At 43.8% G+C, this 7,644-nt stretch overlaps 1 protein-coding gene across 7 annotated transcripts in view; it reads right to left on the minus strand.

The window, feature by feature from the left end:
- The window catches only part of LOC125425723, a 67,587-nt gene extending 60,384 nt beyond the window's left edge, over positions 1-7,203 (minus strand). For 3 of the 7 annotated variants that reach the window (XM_048483318.1, XM_048483309.1, XM_048483301.1), the window contains exons 1-2: positions 7,011-7,201; positions 5,706-5,775 (exon numbers count right to left, since the gene is read on the minus strand). The gene's annotated coding sequence lies outside the window, so the exon portion shown is untranslated. Of the gene's footprint in view, positions 1-3,461; positions 3,564-5,705; positions 5,776-7,010 lie in introns of all 7 variants that reach the window. The other 4 variants (XM_048483291.1, XM_048483327.1, XM_048483282.1 and 1 more) reach the window with 4 other exon arrangements.
- Positions 7,204-7,644: the final 441 nt, after the last annotated feature.

Below are 7,644 nucleotides of genomic sequence, written 5' to 3' on the forward strand. Positions count from 1 at the left end.
AGCGGAACGCTGCCTGAGGAAGTTGTAAGCAAGTCAAAGCAGCAAGAGAAAGGGGGGGGGGGGTTGTTTGTTCGCAGTCTTACGTTTGTGCTGTCCTTAAGGGGATATATATTTTTTAAGGTGTGTGTGTGTGGGTTACAGTAGGGAATCTATCCTGCAACTTATGGCATTGCGGCGAAGTTCGGTGGGAGTGTTTCCACCCTCAGCTAGTGGCAGAGGACGGAGCTCGATGGGAAGACAAGGACTTGCCGTTCTCCGCTTTCCCCCTCTTGCCCAAACTGAGGATCCCCGGACAGAGTTGCAAGCCCGCGCTACACTTAGCGCGCGGGCTGCTGCAGGCTTCGGGAGGAAGGTTGCGGGTGGGCGGAGGGTGGAACGTTCTCCCCGATTGCCCGGGGTTGTCCTGGCAACAGAGCGCGTCGGAGGCGATGATGCAATTGAATTCCACAAGGATAGGCTCAAAGCGCGAGGACTCGGAAAGGAAACTTCCCCGGGCGCTATGGCAACGGAGAACACTCACTCCAGCGCAGTAGGGGTAGATAGAAGCTGGGACCGGCCAGGTCGCCGACCGAATGCACGTGGCGGCGTGATGCTTCATTGCTTTATTAGCAAATAGTTAATTTCGAAAGCCGCTCCCCGCGTCCCAGCAGTTTCACACGTTACAAAATAGGAGAAATGACCATTTTCGGGAACAAGGAACGTGTGGAAGAACAGCAGCGGAACGCAATGGCCACAGCAGACTCCGCCCCGCGCATGTCTGCTCAGAGTTTTGTTTACGGATATGTTCGCGTATGTTGAGGCTGTCGGACTAGGAAGGGTGGCTTGCCAAAGGGTCCTTGAGTGCAGAGTCAGAATAGGAAGTTAACCTGGTCAACCAACAATCCAACCTGCGCTATGGAAGAAGCAACTCGTGAGCTGACGAAGGGCCCTAGTTTTTATATATGTGCATCATCTAAGGGCTTATTATACCTTGTTATATGTACACCGTGCAAGGGCTTTCAGACATTGAGCTGAAACGCAAATGGAGGAGATGTGCAGTTGCTCTTGATGCGCACTCACCATACACAGGGAAATACTTGGAGATTTGAGGATGAGGTTTAGGAGAGTAGGTTTAGGAAGAGGAGGGGCCTTGGTAGAATACAATGCCATACAGTCCACCTTCCAAGTAGGCATTTTCTTCAGAAGTGGAATAAATGCTTTCAAAAAAATTTAAAAGCGATTTATGTCATTGGGAGATCAGTTGTAATTCTGGGAGTTGGTTCAACCTCACCTGGAGGTTGGCAACCCTGATTATATACTGCTAGTTAGATTCCCATTGTACCTATGAAGACATCAGGGAAACTGGTAGATAGTATACTAACTTCAACAACTATTTAAAATTGGAATCAGAATGTCCAACCCACTATTCCTAGGTATTTTAAAATTGGCTTTAAATATTAAAGTTAAGTAGTAGAAAGTCTAGTTAATTTTTTCTTTGACATCCTGATTATGGTTAAGCCCCAAAAGTTATGCTTATGAGTTCTTGTTTATGATTTGCATTGATTATATATGTGATATACATTTGATATTTTGTATCATTTATGATATACATGCATAATGTACTATACATGATTGTAATGAATACAGTTATTGGTAATTTTTGGGGTTGCCATTAAGTGGGTCATTGGCCTGTTTGCTGAGTTGTCAATTCTAAATATATCAGAGCTTGTAGAGCAGTGGTTCTCAACCTGGGGGTCGGGACCCCTTTGGGGGTCAAACGATCCTTTCACAGGGGTTGCCTAACAGTGGGTGTATCTTGCCCACAGGGACAAGGGGCAACGCGATGTACAGGCACCACTTCTTTCTGGTCACGCTAGGGGGCTAAAATTGGCCCCCCACATGACCAGGAAATCCTGCTGTCTCGACGTTTTCACATGCCTCAACCCCATCCAAGGCACGCAAAAACCGACAAGGCAGCAGGAAGTCCTCCAAGCGTCCTCAACCCCACCCTGGACTCCCCTCTCTCTTCCTCCCCCCCCTGCTGGCTGGGCTCCCAGCTGGCAGTCTGCAGTCTCTTCTGAGCTCCCCTCCAGGCAGGCCAGAAGAGACTGCAGTCCCAGTCTCGGAGACCTTCTTTTATAAGCACTGGGGGTGGGGCTTAGGGAGCAGGAAGTCCCACCCCTTCCTACTCCCCAACCCCCACCCCTGGGCCTCAGAGCTCATAAAAGAAGGTCTCCGAGGCCGGGACTGCAGTGTCTTCTGGCCTGCCCGGAGAGGAAGTCAGGAGAGGCTGCCGGCTGCCGGCTGGGAACCCAGCCAGCAGGGGGAGTCTGGGGGGGAGGAGGTGGTCACCCTAGACCTTGCCCATGTCCATGGTGACATGGGCGGGGTTGAGGACAGTGGGGGTGGAGCCTGGGGGCATCAGGGGCGGAGCTAGGGTGGTGGGGGCAGAGCCTGGGGGGCGTCCTGGAGACAATTTGTCTCTGGGCGCCATTTGCCCCTTGTACGCTTCTGTTGCCTAAGACTCTCTGCATCAGTGTTCTCCATCTGTAAAATGGATAAATGTTAGGGTTGGGGGTCACCACAACATGAGGAACTGTATCAAAGGGTTGCGGCATTAGGAAGGTTGAGAACCACTGTTGTAAAGAGTTTTTTCTCCATTTATTATTTAATTAAAACACTTCTATGCTACCTTCCCACTCAAATAGGCAGAGGTGGGATCCAGCAGGTTCTCACAGGTTCCCGAGAGTAGGTTACGAATTATTTGTGTGTGCTGAGAGGGGGTTACTAATTGGTGATTTTGCCACGTGACTTTTGCCTTAGTTACGCCCCTCCTCTCAGCAGTAGCGCGCAGAACTTGAAGCAGTCTAGCAGGAGGTGCACCGGCGTGCGTGGCAGCCTGCGCCTGCGTGCATTTGTTTCCCGCCCAAGGACCGGCGCAGCAGCTGCGTCCTTGCCACAGCCCCGCCCCCGGAATGCCCAGCCACGCCCCCGTCGTGCCCCACCCAGCCCCATTGGCGCTACGCCACAGTTGAATCCCACCACCATGGGAACCTGTTGCTAAAATTTTTGGATCCCACCACTGCAAATAGGGTCCTTAATGTGGCAAACATCAGAACAGCATTTAAAATAAAGCATATCTACACTGTGTATTGTTGAAGGCTTCCATGACTGGAATCAACTGAGTTTTCCAGGCTACAGCCAGACAGCTCAGAAAACCCACAATAGTCATATTTAAACTACTGAAACAATCCAATACATACGTATACTGACTAGAGTTCAGTAGGGTTAGAATGTAGAAATTTATATACCAACACAACTAGGAAAGAGGACCCATAAAAGTTACTGGGGATACATCAAACAATTTTTTTCACCTACTAATTAAAGATAACAGCACTGGGAGACAGAGGAATCTCTGTGGGTAAATGTTCCAGAGTTTTTGTGCCATAACTGAGAAGACCCTTTCTTGGGTTGCTACCTACCTAGCCTCATATGTTGGAGGTACGTGAAGCAGGGTGTCAAAGATGACTGGAAGGGGATGGGAGGAAGTAGTCTTACATTTTCATTGTAGGATACTTGAAGATCTAAAAAGATAAAGGTAGACCCCCGTGCAAGCATCGTGTCGTAACTGATCCATGGGGTGACGTCACATCCCAACGTTTACAAGGCAGACTTTAGTGATGGGGTGGTTTGCCTTTGCCTTTCTTAGTCATCTGCACTTTATCCCCAGAAAATCTCGGTACTAATTTTTCTGACCATGGAAGAATGGAAGACTGAGTCAACCTTCAGTTGGTTGTGAAGATATATCGATAATAAAATCAGTATTTACTAAAATATTTATATCCTACCTTTTTCTTTAAATAAGCATGCTCAGAGCGGCACACTGTATTTTATTTGCTATTATTATAGGAAACAATAATAATTTCCTATAGAAATTATTATGGAAAATAATAATTTCCTATAATTATTCATTTTTCATGCATCATAGCAAAAAGTTGTTCATTTAGATATTTATGCTCTGATTTTCTCCCCAAACTTGCTTACAGCAGCTTTTTCCTTTCCTCCATTTTATTCTCATGAAACAACCCAGTGAATTAGATTATCTGAGAGAGAATGACTGACCAAAGGTCACCCAACAGGCTTCCATGGCAAAGAAGAAATTTGAACAGAGGTCTCCCGGAGAAATCTGCTTACATATCAAACTTTGTGTTGTCTTTACCCAATAATATCTGGAGATATAGTATGGGGGTATTAATTATTAATTAGATTGGGGTGTTGTGTGGTTTCCGGACTGTATGGCCATGTTCTAGCAGCGTTTTCTCCTGATGTTTCACCTGCATCTGTGGCTGGCATCTTCAGAGGATCTGATGGTAGCACCCTTTACACTTGTTAACAGGCAAATGGTTCTTTCTCCCACCCTAGACATTCCACAGGTATATATACTCCACTTGCTTTACTACCATGCCAGGAGAAAATGCCAGGAGAAAACGCTGCTAGAACAAGGCCGTACAGCCCGGAAACCACACAACACCCCAGTGATTCCGGTTGTGAAAGCCTTTGACAATATATTAATTAGACTGATTAATTGGATTTGATGTTTGCAGAACATTGAAAATCTTTAGACATTCCTAAACTAATTTTATAGGATTTTAGCATTCCCAAATTTGCCTTTTATATGCAAGTATTTATTTTATTAGTTTAGTTTAGTTTATTAGTAAGTACAGAATGGTAACCAACTTATGTTTAAAGAAGTTGCTTTTTATGTTTTGTAATATTATTAATCTGAGGCAAGAATTAAACAAAATGTATTTTTAATCCAGCACTGCACTGAAAACACATTAAAAACAAAACTGGCTTCTAGGTCATAACAAGTTACAAACTGCAATCCACTATATACCTATTGCAGTTATTTAAAGTACTACAGATTAATCCAGTGAAACAATATACATGGCCCAGACACATTTCAGTCAAAAAGGTCTTCCTCTGTGGTTACAGTCTACTGTAACATACGCACTAGATGAAGGCTAAAATGGTTCTGTAAATTTTGTGAGGTCATTTGGTTGCATCCCAAAATGTATACTAAAGTGAAAATAAATTTCAAATTTTACATCTGACTCATGTTCTTAACAACCATCTCAATGGAAATGTAAAGGTGTGCCCATTCTGGACAGTGCAGTAGCAGTTCACAAATACACATAGAAATGAAGGAATTGGTGTGTCCAAATAATGCAAGTAAGATGGGTCGTATATGCCATGTTCACACAGCTATTGTTCCTGTTCTCTCAAACCTGTGGCTATGCCAGATCTCCAATATTTTGTCCGCCTCAATAGCCATGTGAGAATCATTCCCTGCCCAGCACTCCTGCTTGTGAGTACAAACAAGGGGGTCAAATTTTCAGTGATATTTTGAATGCAGGTTATTTGAATTTAATAGGATCAGATAGTGAGGTTTTATGGGGAAATCCTCTCTGGCCACATACTTGCTGGCAGATTTGCTTATAATATTAAATTACAGCATGCCACAAGCAATGCTATAACAGTGGTGTACGCAAGCCTTCTCCCTCTTGTGCTAGTAATATTCTGGTTCCATTAAACATGAAGCTAATTGACCTCTAAAGATTTGTACACACGAAAGAGCAATGTTTTCTCCCACTCTCCAGACTGGCAGTGTGACTTATGACATCTGAGTAATTCTGTGGGGCAGGGCTTGTAACAGATGTTCTTACCACAAGTCCAGGAGCAGTTTTCCACTTGGATAGGAAATGTTGTCCTACTTGCTCTGCAATTGTGTGAAATCTAGAGAAAATAAAAATATACTCATAAGATAACTACCCCAAGTATGGAGGATAGGAAAACAATTGGCTGCAAATCTATGACCTGATTTGTTATCAAAGGCCTCTTTTATAACCGGGGAAACATCAGATGTAAAATTCTGTCAGGGTCATTCATTGTTTCCAGATGCTTTGAACTGATATGAGTAAACTTTTTTTTGTAATCATCAAATGTTAGCTTGGAGAGAACCCACCTCCACAGTAGGGTGTAGGCTTTTAACAGTGTGATCCTATATAGTGTTACTCATGTCTAAACCCACTGAAAGCAATACGTTTAGACTACAGTAACTCTGGAGGAAGCTATGGGTCAGAAGTGACTTAATGGCACTCTCATACATGCACGCATGTATACCCACACACAGAGAGAGTAACTCTGCATGGGACTTCACTCTGCACCAGGAAAAGATATGCTTGTTGACAGTCTATACCAGTCAAAATTTTGATCAACTGTATAAAATATTAATTATCTCAATACAGAAAATTTGTAAACAATAAAGGCAGTAATAGTTTCTCTTGAACAACTAGCACAGACCACTTATTAATCATAGCTGAATCAAAGATGCTCATAAATGGCTGACAGCAATCAAGACTGAACACTTTGTAGAATACAGCTCCGAATGAACTATGATTAAAGTTACATGTTTTATCTACACATGCAATGCATAAGGAGATCAGACAAGCTCTTTACTTATTGAATGCTTTACTTTATGCATTTTCTGCACAACAATAATTTTAAAACTCTCTGGTAGCACCCTTGGGCATTGTTTCTTCCTCATTCTTCATATTTCAACTGTTGTTTCCCTTTATTTTCTATCATATGCATTGCCATGCATGCCCTCCCTTTCCCCAAAATTGTAGTCTCTTCTTGCAACTCTTCATCCCAGAATGAAAAAAAATTAGAGTCACACAGTCCTTAAAATTCTGTTGCACATTGTGACTCTCCTGCATCTCTGCAATGAATATCCTTCATACATTTTGCACAGGAAGTTGACATCAACAACCAGTTTAGCTTTAAGTATAAAATGCCAGTAAGGGTGATGTGTGATTGTAATTGTTTTTCTGTATATTTGTTCATTATTTCCATTTTAACTGCATGAAGCACATAGTTCAGATGCTGAAGAGAACCTCCAGAGATCATCTCTGCCTTGGAATGCTACCCTGAAAACAACCCTAGAAATAAGTAACCAGAGCAGCTCTTACTGTCTTTGGGTTCCTTTGTCTCCTCTTCAGAATAACTTTCAGGAAGGTCTGCTGTGTCTCTTCAAGTAGCAGTGTTCACTTCTTTGTGCTCCCTTTGACAAAATGAATTGCCTGCAGGACCAGTGACACCAATATGCCCAGACCATGAAGAACAATAAAAAAGACTCCTCCTTGCAGCTGTCCTTTAAACTCTGCATTGCCTGGGGTGGGGTTGGGGGAACGACACATGCTCCTTGCAACTGATATCTGTCAACTGTGCGACCCTCATCTATTGGACTGGCAGTACTGGCTCCTGGAGGGAGTTAATAATGGAAAGAGGTGGGATAAGGGAAAGCATCTGTGCCACACCATTGCATGATCTGGGGCAAGCACCATATATTGAAAGGGGATATTCAAGTCCTAACAGGCAGCCAGATTAAAAATTCAGCTGGTCCCCCCAACTGTTTCCCCTCCTCTGCTAATGATACTCCCTTATTTTCCCTGAGGGACTGGATAACATAGGCACATGATTTTATGTTGCAGGAAGAAAAGGATGGGGTGAACTAACATCCAGGACTGCTTTCCCATTTGTAGGGGTTGAGACAGAAGGGAACAGATATCTAGTCAAGCAAGTGAGCTATCTGGGCTGCTTTCC

Source organism: Sphaerodactylus townsendi, linkage group LG01 (genome assembly GCF_021028975.2).
Source record: "Sphaerodactylus townsendi isolate TG3544 linkage group LG01, MPM_Stown_v2.3, whole genome shotgun sequence".
NCBI classification, from domain to species: Eukaryota; Metazoa; Chordata; class Lepidosauria; order Squamata; family Sphaerodactylidae; genus Sphaerodactylus; species Sphaerodactylus townsendi.